This window comes from Xiphophorus maculatus, chromosome 6, assembly GCF_002775205.1.
Source record: "Xiphophorus maculatus strain JP 163 A chromosome 6, X_maculatus-5.0-male, whole genome shotgun sequence".
Taxonomy (NCBI): Eukaryota; Metazoa; Chordata; class Actinopteri; order Cyprinodontiformes; family Poeciliidae; genus Xiphophorus; species Xiphophorus maculatus.
The window spans coordinates 5281112-5294423 of NC_036448.1; positions in this window are offsets into that span (position 1 = coordinate 5281112).

Sequence of the window (13312 nt, forward strand, 5' to 3'; positions counted from 1 at the left end):
AGTGATACTCAGACCTTCTTTCTTTTCAGCTTGAGATGATCCCAGCACAGTGAAATGAAGCATTTTAAGATTTTTGTTGCACATCTTTTCTACAGAAACCTTGTTTCTGTGTGTAATTCTCCACTCTGTCCAGCAGGGGTCAGTACAAACTACCGAAACTTGCTTGGTTTTTTTTGTCTTGCTGTACTGCTGCCACCATCATCTCTCCATGTGATGAGTCATGACTCCTGCTCAAACGCAGCACATTATCATTTGCTTTTTCACCGGGTTTTCAGTCCAGAAACGTACTTATTGAAAACTGAGTGAAAATGGAGGACATTTCGGGTCATGATGTCCCAACAATATTCATTCGAGCATATAGATTCTGCTGCTTTTTCTGTATGTTATTGCATTCTTTTCCAGGTTGGAATACTGGATTACTGTCACAGCCTCACAGCGTACAGAGCGCATGTGGATGTGAGAAATTAGGTTAAAACCTCTTTATTCATCTGACCTGGTTGGGTAGCAGGAGTCTTTCAGAGTTAAGCTTCGATGATGCTCTCTTTTTTCTCTCTCCCTCCGACCCCCCCACCTCTTTCTCCTTCATTTTGTTAACAGTACTCCTACTTTTTCTCTTCGCCCTGCCTCGTTCAGAAGATTATCTGCTCAAATGCGGCCGCCGCAATCCTCTTTCCCTCCCCTCCACTCTGTTTTCGTCCCAGGTCTGGGTGGAAAATTCTTACTGTGGTGCTGCTGCTGTCAACAGGAAGAGAGGCGTCTTTAGCGTACAGGTGTCCGTTCCGGTCGAACAGGTGTTCCTGCTGCTGAGAGCGATGACGCGGGCCGCTGAATGGTGTGACGTAATGTCGTCAAAAGGGTCAAAAAAGAAGAAAAAAAAAAGATGAAAGGACAGCAGCATCAGCTGGCGGTTTCAAGTTCTTAAGGTGAATTTTTAGTGTTCAGTATTTTTTGTTTTGTGCCATCCATCCCAACGAGGCAAAACTCTTAGTGGTTTCATACAAAATTGGCCACACCTGCACTTCATTAGACCACACCAGAAAACAGGCCAAACCAAAGGATAAAATCTAAACAAAGAAGCAGCAACAAGATTATTGATCTAATTCACAAACTCATCTGCAGAACTAAATGGTCTGCGAAATAAAACATTTGATACAGGGAAACCCAAAAGGTTACTTTAAAGAAAACAAACAATACTTTAAAAAAAAGAGAAAACCTCCATTTGGTTGAACCCACTGATGTAATCAGTGACGTCATCCACCTATTTAAACAGGAAGTGCTGGGCCGGCCAATCTCATACACCTGCTGGGGCCAAACAACGGCGAGTGCAAAAAAAACAAGCAAATACGTTACCAGAAATTTACTTTGGAACAAATGAAACATCCGTATCTATCTAATGGTGTCGAATGTTTAGCTTTAAATATGACATAGAAATGTCGGCTGCAACATAAATGGCAACATGAAGGCCATTGATGGGGATAAGACGGAGTAAAATTTCCCCCCAAAACACTGAGATTAATCTCAGAAATATTCTAGAAAAACTTGAAAGTTTCAAAAGTATATATATATATATATATATATATATATATATATATATATATATATATATATATTGAGTCATAGTCAAGAAAGCCTATGACTCAATGCCGCATACTTGGATCATTGAATGCTTAGAGATGTATAACATCAACAGGACTCTGAGAGCCTTCATTGCAAACTCGATGAAGCTGTGGAAAACCACCCTTGAAGCCAACTGCAAACCACTTGCACAAGTGTCCATCAAATGTGGCATATACCAAGGAGATGCTCTGTCCCCGCTACTGTTCTGCATAGGCCTGAACCCCCTCAGCCAAATTATCAACAAGACTGGCTACGGATACCGACTCAAAAATGGGGCCAACATCAGCCACCTTCTCTATATGGATGACATCAAGCTGTATGCCAAGAGTGAGCGAGACATCGACTCACTGATCCACACCACCAGGATCTACAGCACGGACATTGGGATGTCATTCGGACTAGAGAAGTGTGGTCGGCTGATCACAAAGAGGGGGAAGGTCATCCGCACAGAAGGGGTCTCACTCCCAGAAGGAACAATAGCAGACATAGAGGACAGTTACAAGTACCTAGGTATACCACAAGCAAATGGCAACCTCGATGAGGTCACAAGGAAAGGAGCCACAGCTAAATACCTCCAACGAATAAGGCAAGTCCTGAGAAGCCAGCTCAATGGCAAGAACAAAATCCGCGCAATAAACAGCTATGCCCTGCCAGTAATCAGATACCCTGCTGGAATAATTAGCTGGCCAAAGGAGGAGATAAAAGCCACTGATATTAAGACTAGAAAACTACTAACAATGCATGGAGGATTCCATCCCAAATCCAGCACCCTGAGACTGTACACGAGCCGCAAGGAAGGAGGCAGAGGACTAGTGAGTGTGAGAACCACAGTCCAGGACGAAACAACTAAGATCCATAAATACATCAGGGACAAAGCCTCAACAGACAATGTGCTCAGTGAATATCTCAGACAACAGGGAACGGAGGTTGAGGTGCCAGAGATACCATCATGGGAGGACAAGCCCCTACATGGGATGTACCACCAGCAAATAACCCAAGTGGCTGATATCAGTAAATCCTACCAATGGCTGGAAAAAGCTGGACTCAAGGACAGCACAGAGGCCCTCATCCTGGCCGCCCAGGAACAGGCCCTAAACACCAGAGCAATAGAGGCCCAGATATACCACACCAGACAAGACCCAAGGTGTAGGTTGTGCAAGGAGGCCCCTGAGACAGTCCAGCACATAACAGCAGGGTGCAAGATACTGGCAGGGAAAGCGTACATGGAACGACATAACCAAGTTGCAGGCATAGTGTACAGAAACATCTGTGCAGAATATGGACTGGAAACCCCGAGATCAAAGTGGGAAACACCCCCAAAGGTGGCGGAGAACGCCAGAGCTAAGATCCTGTGGGACTTCCAGATCCAGACAGACAAAATGGTAATGGCGAACCAACCAGACATTGTCGTAGTGGATAAACAACAGAGGAAAGCCGTTGTGATAGATGTAGCAATACCAAGCGACTGCAACATCAGGAAAAAGGAGCACGAGAAACTAGAGAAATACCAGGGCCTCAGGGAGGAACTGGAGAGGGCCTGGAAGGTGAAGACCACAGTGGTGCCTGTGGTCATCGGGGCCCTCGGGGCAGTCACCCCCAAACTGGACCAATGGCTACAACAGATCCCAGGAACAACATCAGACATCTCAGTCCAGAAATGTGCAGTCCTTGGCACAGCCAAGATACTGCGCAGAACCCTCAAGCTCCCAGGCCTCTGGTAGAGGACCCGAGCTCAGAGGATAAGAACCACCCGCGGTGGGTGAGAAGGGAATTTTTTTTTTTTTTTTTTTTTTTATATATATATATATACACTGCTCAAAAAAATAAAGGGAACACTTAAACAACACAATACAACTCCAAGTAAATCAAACTTCTGTGAAATCAAACTGTCCACTTAGGAAGCAACACTGATTGACAATCAATTTCACCTGCTGTTGTGCAAATGGAACTTTGTACAGAACAAAGTATTCAATGAGAATATTTCTTTCATTCAGATCTAGGATGTGTTATTTGAGTGTTCCCTTTATTTTTTTGAGCAGTGTGTATATATATATATATATATATATATATATATATATTTATATATATATATATATATATATATATATATATATATTTTTTTTTTTTTTTACTTTTGAAATTCAGAAATGTTCAAGTTTTTTCGGAATTGTTGTGATTAATGTCAAAATTTCTGAGTTTTTTTCGAAAAGAAATGTGAATTTTCAGGTTTTCTACAGAAAGTTTGAGATTATTCTCAAAATGAGTTTTTTGGCAGAAATTTACACTTTCGTTCATATATATCTATATCTATCTATAGATATATATATATATTCTCTCTCTCTCTCTCTCTCTCTCTCTATATATATATATATATATATATATATATATAGTCCTGTTATCTCTGTTGCTCTCCTGTCTTCTGAGCACATCAAATAAATAACAGCAGATTTATAAAGCCTGGAAATAAGAAATGGATCTTTCTTTTTTTCATCGAGTTGAAATAATAAACACATCCTTACTTTAACTTGCATCATCCTGTGTGAATATACATCTGACTGAGCACTCTTGCTTCATGCGAATGCCGAAAATGCACATGCGAAAACACAGTCACCTTCTTAGATGAGATTTATTTATAATCCACTCTACATTCAGGCGTCCAGTCCAAAAATGGAGGTGAACCACTAGGCCTGGACAGCGAATTTCTTTTAAGATATTCCTTTTCCATATCAGTACATTTGAGCATTTATCTTTTCAGCTGTATTTTTCCCCCAACATTCTCCATAACATAGTAATAAAGCTTACATCAGTGGTCCCCAAACTACGGCCCGCGGGCTAGATGCGGCCCGCCTCCACATTTGGTCCGGCCCCCTGAACAATACCAGAGTATTTTCATATATGTGCATTTTTATTTGATAAGTTGGACTGTTGCAATAAAATGTTCCTTAGTAATGAACTTTATTTATTATTAACAATTAGTTAGTAACTATTTTATACATGCATATAATTGACCCTAACCCTTTTTTTTATGTGGAGAACCCAGTGTTATTTGGTTATTATTTATTTCATAAATAGTGTTATTTCCTGACTTTTGTTCTCTGAAGAATCCAGAAAAGGTTATTTGATTGTGCTTTCTGAAAAACAATACATTTTTATGTTTAGCACTCTTACAATCGTCACACTTTTTCTGTTACAAACTGACCCCGGCCCCCCATCAGAGAAGGGACAAGTTATGTGGCCCTCACAGGAGAAAGTTTGGGGACCCCTGGCTTACATTAATATACGAACCTGCATGTTTATATGTCACATTATTAACAGCTTTAAAATGAATTAATCTTTTATTGCAAGTGGTAGCAAAAGGAAAATGCTATTAAACAAAAATAACCAGTAGCACGGTTATATTGGTATTTCAGCCATCAACCATTTGAATCATTTCTCTTTACATTTTGCGAAGAAGGAAGTTGCGCTCAAGTCTTGTTCAGAGGTTTTCCTGTCGTTTCCTTCAGTGGTTCTTGGTGCAGCGCCCCCACAGGCGAGGGAGGGAACATGTTTTTCAAGGGTTTGGCTTGTTTGACACAACACAGTGAGAAAGCGAGCAATGTAAATGTTGCCGTTTTGGTCCCCAATCGAACCGGGTCTACTGGACTACCAGGTTTTAATGTGGCCACATTCAAAACCCCCATTTCCTCCCATTTATTTTTATGCTTAGTTTAAGTACATAAGCTGCTGCCATGTTATTGGCAGAGTTGTTGTTTTTGCTGACTTGATATTGAATCAGTGCGTCCAATAAAGTAATCTGTGAGTTAATAACTTTAGTGTTTTTTTATTCTTCTCCTGACTGATATTTTTGCAAACATTCTGCAAATTTAGACTTAATTGTCGAATGATAAAACATAAGTAAATAACAAAACAAAACTTTTCTAATACATCTGCATCACAAGAAGCTAATGTGCTAACAGAAGTATTTGTACTTTTTCATTCTCTATTCCAGAGTTTCTCCAAACCAGATGTTTTCCTGCTTTGACACGGCCGACTCAGATGATTGCAGTTCAGCAAAAGTCTAATTAGTCGCCCATTAATTAAAATCGGGTGTGCTGCTGCAGGGACCAGCCTAAAAGCATGCTGGGTAAGGTGCGTTTTTAGGGCCAGAAGTTACGGAGCTGCTGCTCCATGCACATTCGACTCGTCTTTCTGTTAGGTTTTATGATTCTCGTTTTAAGATTCAGTGACATCCAGTTAATTTTTAGTGTCTTGATATTTAAAGTTTCATTACCCGAAAGAAGAGGCGCTCGCTTTCGACCAGGACCTGCAGGTGGTTTTATTTGGCAGAGGCCCATCGAGCGACGTCCGCGCCTCGGATTAGCATGACCGCACCTGAATCCAGATCGGGTTCGGATAAGGATACAGGCGTGTTAATGCGAGGCGCAAATGGAGCAGAAAGCAGCAGGACTGGAGACGGATGGATCTGCCAGACCTCTCGCAGCGCTGCTCCCACTGTAATCAAATCCCAGCCAAGTGCAATAGCAGGGGGGGAAAATAAATAAGTAAAAAATGGAAAATGAAAAGGACCCACCCGACAAATTTCAAATATCAAACCGAGCTGCTCGCTACGTGACATTTACAGGATGTTTCATGTAGCTCGCGCAGGCATTAAAGCTACAGTACGGAATGTTTCTGATTTTAATGTGACTAAGCAGGTCACAGTCGGGACGAATGTGCGGCTGACTTTTCCTTTAAGCCCTAATTTATGTTTCCCTTTTAAAGAGTGAAACCTTTAAACATTCACGGGCTGCTGTGCAGGTTTCTCAGCTCCAAACTCAGTAGAGCTTTTGGTCTATTTTTGACAAATTTCTTGTGGATACGCTGCTGAAAACAGACATGTGACATGACGACAATGTTTAATATAAAATATAATCGTTCGTTATTAAATCATGCTACACTTTTTACTGATTTACATCGGTTAGGATCACTGACGAAGCCAGTCAACATAAGATGATGTCTGTAAATGTCTGCTTTCAACTGCATATTGAAAGATAGAATTACTGATTTCAGGAAGGAAAGAGATGAATGACAGATGGTAGGAAGGCAAGATGGAAGATAAACAGAGGGAATAAAATAAATAAAATGGTTGAAGGAAGGCAGTAAAGATGGAGTAATGGGTGGAATGGAATATTTCCATAGGTCACGGTTAGTCGGTGTGCTATATTATGGTTTTCCGTATACAGGAGAGAGTTTCTGTTGCCAGTTGGACCATCACTGGGTAGGTGGGGTTAAACCAAAAACCCTAACTCAAGACGATCTTGTTCTTGTCTCTTGATTGTCGCAAGCAGTGACGTTTTTCTGTCCTCCAATCGATGGACTGTGTTGGGTGGCCCCTGTAACTCCACCCTAACCGTACCTCAGTATTGTCTGATGGCCCTACAACTAAAGGAGGCCCAGGGATGGAGCGGTACGGGTCGATTGTATGGACCGGTATTACAATGGAGATATACTCAGTAGTACTGAACCAAACCAACCCATGACATATCAGCCAGATGAAACAATGTTTCAAGAACAAAGTTCTTCTGGTCGGTACATCCTAGAACTGATGTGCAGAATCCTTCCTTCTGTACCTCTGATATATGATCTTAGGAAAACACACAACAGAAACCCATCTGTTGCCCATCTGCTCAGATGATACACAAACAAGAACTCCCCAAGTAGGGCTTCAAGAACAGAAAGATCTCCTTTGGTTCTTACAGCACCAGAAGAGACAGAACAACTTTTTCTGTTCTTGTGGAGTGAGTGTATGCACAGGAAACACGCCAATCAAATTCCACTCTCTACCAAGAGAGGGGAACCTTGTTTCTGCATCCTGGTTCCCCCTAAACTCTGGTTTCTCAGTGCTCTCTCCAACCTTTTCCACAACCTTTCCTCCCATACTACTCCTTCTCCTCCATCTCACCGTCTCTCCCTCTGTGTGCGTGTGTGTGTGTGTGGACGAGGCAGGTAGGGGAGTGTCTGTGTTAGTGAGGACTAGAGGAACGCATCAGATGCGATTGGAGGAGTATAATCCTTTGAGTCCTTTGCTTTCTTAGATTTTTTTTTTTTTTCCTCATTTGAGAGTGGAGTAGAGAGGAAGGGAGGACGGGGGGATGGAGGGGATTCTTTGATGCTCTGCGGATACCATTTGAGACCGAAGCATTAAATCCGGATTTACAGTTTCTGTCACAGATTCTCCCCCTTCTCTCCCCTGACTGTTTGTTCCATCCTCATTTCCCTTCTTTCTCATCAAAATCCACTAAAGCGATGGTGGATTTTGATTTCCAGTCTTGGGAACAACCAGGGCTTTCCATGTAGTCGCGAAAAGGGGAAAAAAAAGAGCTAAATTTACTTCAGGACGCGACGCAACGGCGTTGAGCAAAAGGCCGATAAGACGTCGTCAGCGCCTTGAAATCAATGCAGCCATGCCTCACCCTCAGCGAGCGCGCCGTCACCGAGGTTCCAGTCTAATGTGCTTCCCATTAAGCCTGCTATACATGGCAGAATTGGCCATTGAAGACGCCACAGTAGACTTGCCACATTTGATAAGTCTTTGGATGGAGATGGATATATATGAATAACACTCCTCCAGGGAAGCTTCTGTTTAATGTTTTATGGGCTTATTTCCTCTGTTCCTCTCTGTCATCTGAGATTTGCCGCTGCCTGATGCAGCTCACAGAAACATGAAGGGCTCCATGCGATCGCGGATCGTCTGACACAGAAACCCGCGCGAGTGCGTGCGTTGGGGCCGGGGAAAGTATGGCGCATATACTTTGATGTACATGTGAAGAACTCTGGGTTTTTTTTTCTTCTTTTTTTTTCTGCGGCGAGATTGCAAACGTGAACTCTCAGTCAACATTCACCGGGTCGCGGCGCGTTTCTCACGCCGAACTCACACGGCCTGAGCCACAGCTGAGACGCACTCTCACACAGATGAGATATGACATGTTGAGCAAATAGTGCAGTGGATGCACACCGCTCAGCCCGGAGTGAAGAACGATCATGCGTGACGTGCCGCCTCACAGGAGCGTGTAGCCTAACCTTTCCTCTGCTGCTGATGAATGAGTCACAACCCACATGCCAACGGTGACCTTACGCCATGTTTGAGCCTCTGACGGGGTTACTGCCCGTCTACGGACAGTAGAAGGTATTTGGGATTTTTTATTCTTACTCTAAGCCTTTTTTGTTGGAGACATTTCCAACAAATTGTTATATTTTTCGTACAAAAAAACCACATAGATCTTGTATATTTAGCCAGCAAGTAGCATGCAGAAGGATATTCACCAATAGTCTATCTTAATGTGTTATGAGCCAAAATATTCAGCACTTCCTGCATCTCTTGATGACAAGGTAGCAAGAGGCCCATCCATCCATCCATCCATCCATCCATCCATCCATCCATCCATCCATCCATCCATCCATCCATCATCTGTATTCAATCCATCGTGTCATTCATCTATCATTTGTTGATCTATCGTCATCCATCCATTGTGTTGCCCATCTATCCGTCCGTCCATCCGTCCACTATACTTGTTTATCCATGGGTGGGTTTCTGGGGAGTTGGTGTCTCCAGTTATTTTGTGATTGGGTGAGAGGCGAGTACACCCAGTACAGTCACTAGGTTGCTTTCTCGCTCTATCTCGCAAAAATCTATACTTTATGAAGATCACTAATCATTCCTCGGGTGCAATACAGTATAAGCTGGCAAGAACTCGCCCAGAGTGCCTTCGTTCTCTCCTGATAGTGGGAGTTTTTTAAGTAATGCAGCTGCATGATGAATGTAGGATCCAAGTTTTCTGTTTATTGTCTTTACCTCATTTGTAAACCGTCTAATGTTCTTAAAACATAAAATGGACAGGAGCAACATCAATAGTAAAAAAAAACAAACTAAACGGCGTCCTTCAGTTGGAGCTCCTTTATTTACATTCACATGAACATCATTTCCTGTCTGAAACTACGGAAACCTGAAAGGTTGGCAAAGACACACAAGTATGGTATAAAATATTAGACTTTCCTGTCACTTAGTAACACGCAATCTTTATATATTGAACTAAGTCACAAACAAAAACGCAGCAGTTTTTACTTTCTGGTGTTTGCTAAGCGGGAACAAGACGGCATGAAATGAGGAGCATGATGAATCGCTTGATGGTTTAACAAATGAAACTGAAAAGTTTCTTCTATTAAATCTTCTAACTACTTTTTCATTGACTCATTGACCCAAGAACAAATCAACAACAAAAAAAACTGCATACAAGTAATGTTCACAGTTGGCATAAGCCAAACAGTCTCTGTGAGGTTTCATATCATATTCTGAACGTATACTGCGTGTTACTGCGCCGTTGTCAGACCAGAACACGACTATTTCCATTGATCACAGTTGAAAGTACCCTTATAAAGCCAGAAGAGTGTCATAGCATTAGGAAATATCAAAAAGCGATGAAATTTTATTACATCTGCTGAATTTCTGCGGAGTTTGTCATGCACCAGTAGTGTAGGGAATGGTCTCGCGTGCCTCTGTAATGTGTTAATCTGCATTCAAATTAATGACTCTGCTGTGTGTCTCTCTCCAGTTGTGGCTGTGATTCATGACAAACCAAACGTCCCGTAAAAAAACAGCTGAGGGAAAATCAACAGCAAACAGCGCTGCCGTTTGGTGTGAAGAGAGAGAAAGTGCTTGCGCTGAGGAAATTTGTTTCGACCATAAAACGCAGTTTGTTTGCAATCGGTTTGATGATTTAAGGTACACAAGCTGCGGACAGGATTAGAAGTTGGGGGCTGGGGGGTGGAATTGTAAATTCAAAGCAAAGTTATAGTCACTGTGGAGCATAAGAAGTGTAGTCTTCTTCTTTTTACTAGACCTTACCTTCTTTTTAGTTTTTTGTAGTGGTAGATGCAATTTCATGATACGCCCCTTTTTTCTCCCCCAACGACCCAAACACTCCATCAACCATTAGGACCGTTCTATTTATGACGGCTGTCGGGGGTCCAGCAAATGAAGATGGGATGATTATGATGATGGTGCTGGCTGTCGTAGCTTTCCCCAGGCTTTCACATCAGGTTCGCCATCTCAGGCTCATGACCTCTGTCACCTCCCCGCAGGGGGCCAGTCTCTTGCCAGGTGAGAAAAACACAACAGAGAGTAGTTTGGCTGTACGTTCGCTCCCCGCAGCAAGGTTACGTTCGGCTAATACGGCTGCCCTACTTCCCTACGTATGTACATGCCAGGGCTGAACAGTGACCATCTGCGGGTAAAAACAGGAGAATTTGTTGAAATGATTTCACCTTTGTTGTTCAGGAAATACTTTTGGTATAATTTGTGGTTACAGTGCTCTATGTGCTATTTTGATCAGAAATACAAAATGGATAAATAAAACTTCAAAACTAGTGAATTTACAGAAGGATACAGAGTGGTAACCATCATTAAACAGCATCATGCGAGCGATGAAGCATTTTGTTGGTTTAATCTGGGTTGTTTTGCATGTGGGTGTCTTATTCTTTTCAACCAAGAACATAGCTGTAGTGTTTTCTCACATCTTCTAAGAATATAATACATTTCGATATTTAAAATAGCCACACAATGTCTTTTCTAAACCTTTATAGTGGTGAAAAGGAGCCAGTGCTCCGTGGCTGGCTGAGAGGTTGCTATGTCTTCAGTTGGCCACCAGGTGTCTCTATTCTTAACATCGAAGCTATGAATCTTTTCAGGCACAAGTAGAGGGGAAAGCCTCAGACAGTCACGTCGAGACAGTTTTTGGTAAGATTTTTCAGTTTTTCTAGATTTTTATCAGTAAAGAAAACGTGCTAATTATCAAATAATCTCGTGGACTGAGTTGTTAGCAGTTGGAAGCTAGCTAACACGTTGTTTTTATACAAGACGTTCTTCTTTTTTAAATTTTTTTTTACGTTCGTTTAAAAAAGAACGTAAGTTTATGTCTGATAAGAAGCTTTCTGAGGAAAAAAAAATAGCAACCCATATCAAAGCCAGTTCTTACAACAACTACTGGCAGTAATAGTGAGTGGCAGGTTGACTAACTGTTGATGAGAAATAATCACCACTGAAGTCGCAAAGCAGAAGAACCATTAGTGGACGAATATAAGGGGGCATATTTGGAAAGCAAGCACTGGATACCTACAATTATTGCCCCCCAAACTTGTCCAAGCTAAGACCCAATAAAACCCAAAAGTATTCATAACACTGGCAGATTTAGAATGGTTTTCTTTCTAACAGTTAATTTACATACAAAAAACGAAAAGGGCCTTTCTTAATAAATAGGATCATGTAGAAGAGAGGATTTCCCTTTAAAAACATATTATACTTGAACTAAGTTGGCATGTCAAAATTATTTGTAATGTTCTTAATAATTAATAGGAAAACCTCACAGCCAACTAACACTTGCCATAAATGCTGAAAAAAAAGCTTTTTGTATTTTGTTTTGCTAACAGCTTTTATGTGTATTTATGCTATATACATATAGCATATAAAAATGCTACATATAGCATTTTTATATGCTATATGTAGCATATAACAAAATGTAGCATTTTGTTATATGCTACATTTTACTGGTATTTTTTGACAATTCAAATTTGGTGACAATGTTGAAAGTCCCTCAACATATACTGTAGATTCAAATAATAACTTTGTCTGGGTCACTCCAAAAAAAAAAAAATTACTTCCTGTCCGAAGAAGTTACATCAGTCAAAGACAAAAAGATTATGTCATATTTAAATCTGCCGTGGTTCTGAATAATTTAGGACTTTGTGGACTCACGGTGTACTCCACATAACCTCACTTAAAAAGTGAAAAAAAACAAAAAACTTTCATTTTAAAAGATATTACCAAATATTTCTAAGTCAAGCTCGAAGGAAACTGGCGCCCTCCCTAATTGCTTCCATGCCGTGCTTCATTTCACTTTCCTCTGGAGTCACCTTGGAATATTGATGCTTCTCTTCCCTTTCTGGCAGCTCATCTCATATCAGCTACTCCAAATTTTCCCTACAATGCTATTACAGCTTTAGCCCTTTTTTTTTTTTTCTCCTCATGACTGCAGTGCTCATTATCACAAGTGACAAGTGAAATGTTTTTTTCACAACAGAGCAGACTTCTTAAAGGACTCCTGACCCATCGAGACACTTCATTTGATTTGTATCTAAAGTTAACAGATGTCTGTGAGACGCCGGCTCTCTTATCCATACTTACTTTAGGCTTTCAAGAGGAGGAAGATGTCAGTTGAGTTCTCAGTCGGTCGTCTTATGCTGGCTCATGTTAATGGAACGTGGGCTCATGCATAGTGTAATGGAGGATGATCATTTGGCTTTAGGGGGCGTCAAGATGGCGTTTGAGGAGAATACGTCCCTCCAGGGTTTCCCTAATGTGCAAATGCCGCGCCATGTTTTGCTCTCTTATGCAATTACACAGCAGCTCTCGACTTAAATGTGTGCGATAAGAAAGGCAGAGATGTTCCGTCGTGGCGTTCTGCTCGCTCGCTGCGATTGGTTTAACTCCACGTTCATGCCACCCATCACGGAGGACTTGTTCCGGTCTCATGCACCGTTGCTCAGCAGATCTAAAGCACCATGACGTTTGGAAGAGAGAATTAAAATCTATCTCAGAAAAAAAAAAAAAAACCTTGAATTTTCTTGTGTCAGATACAGATGACATTTCCGTCAGACCCCAGAT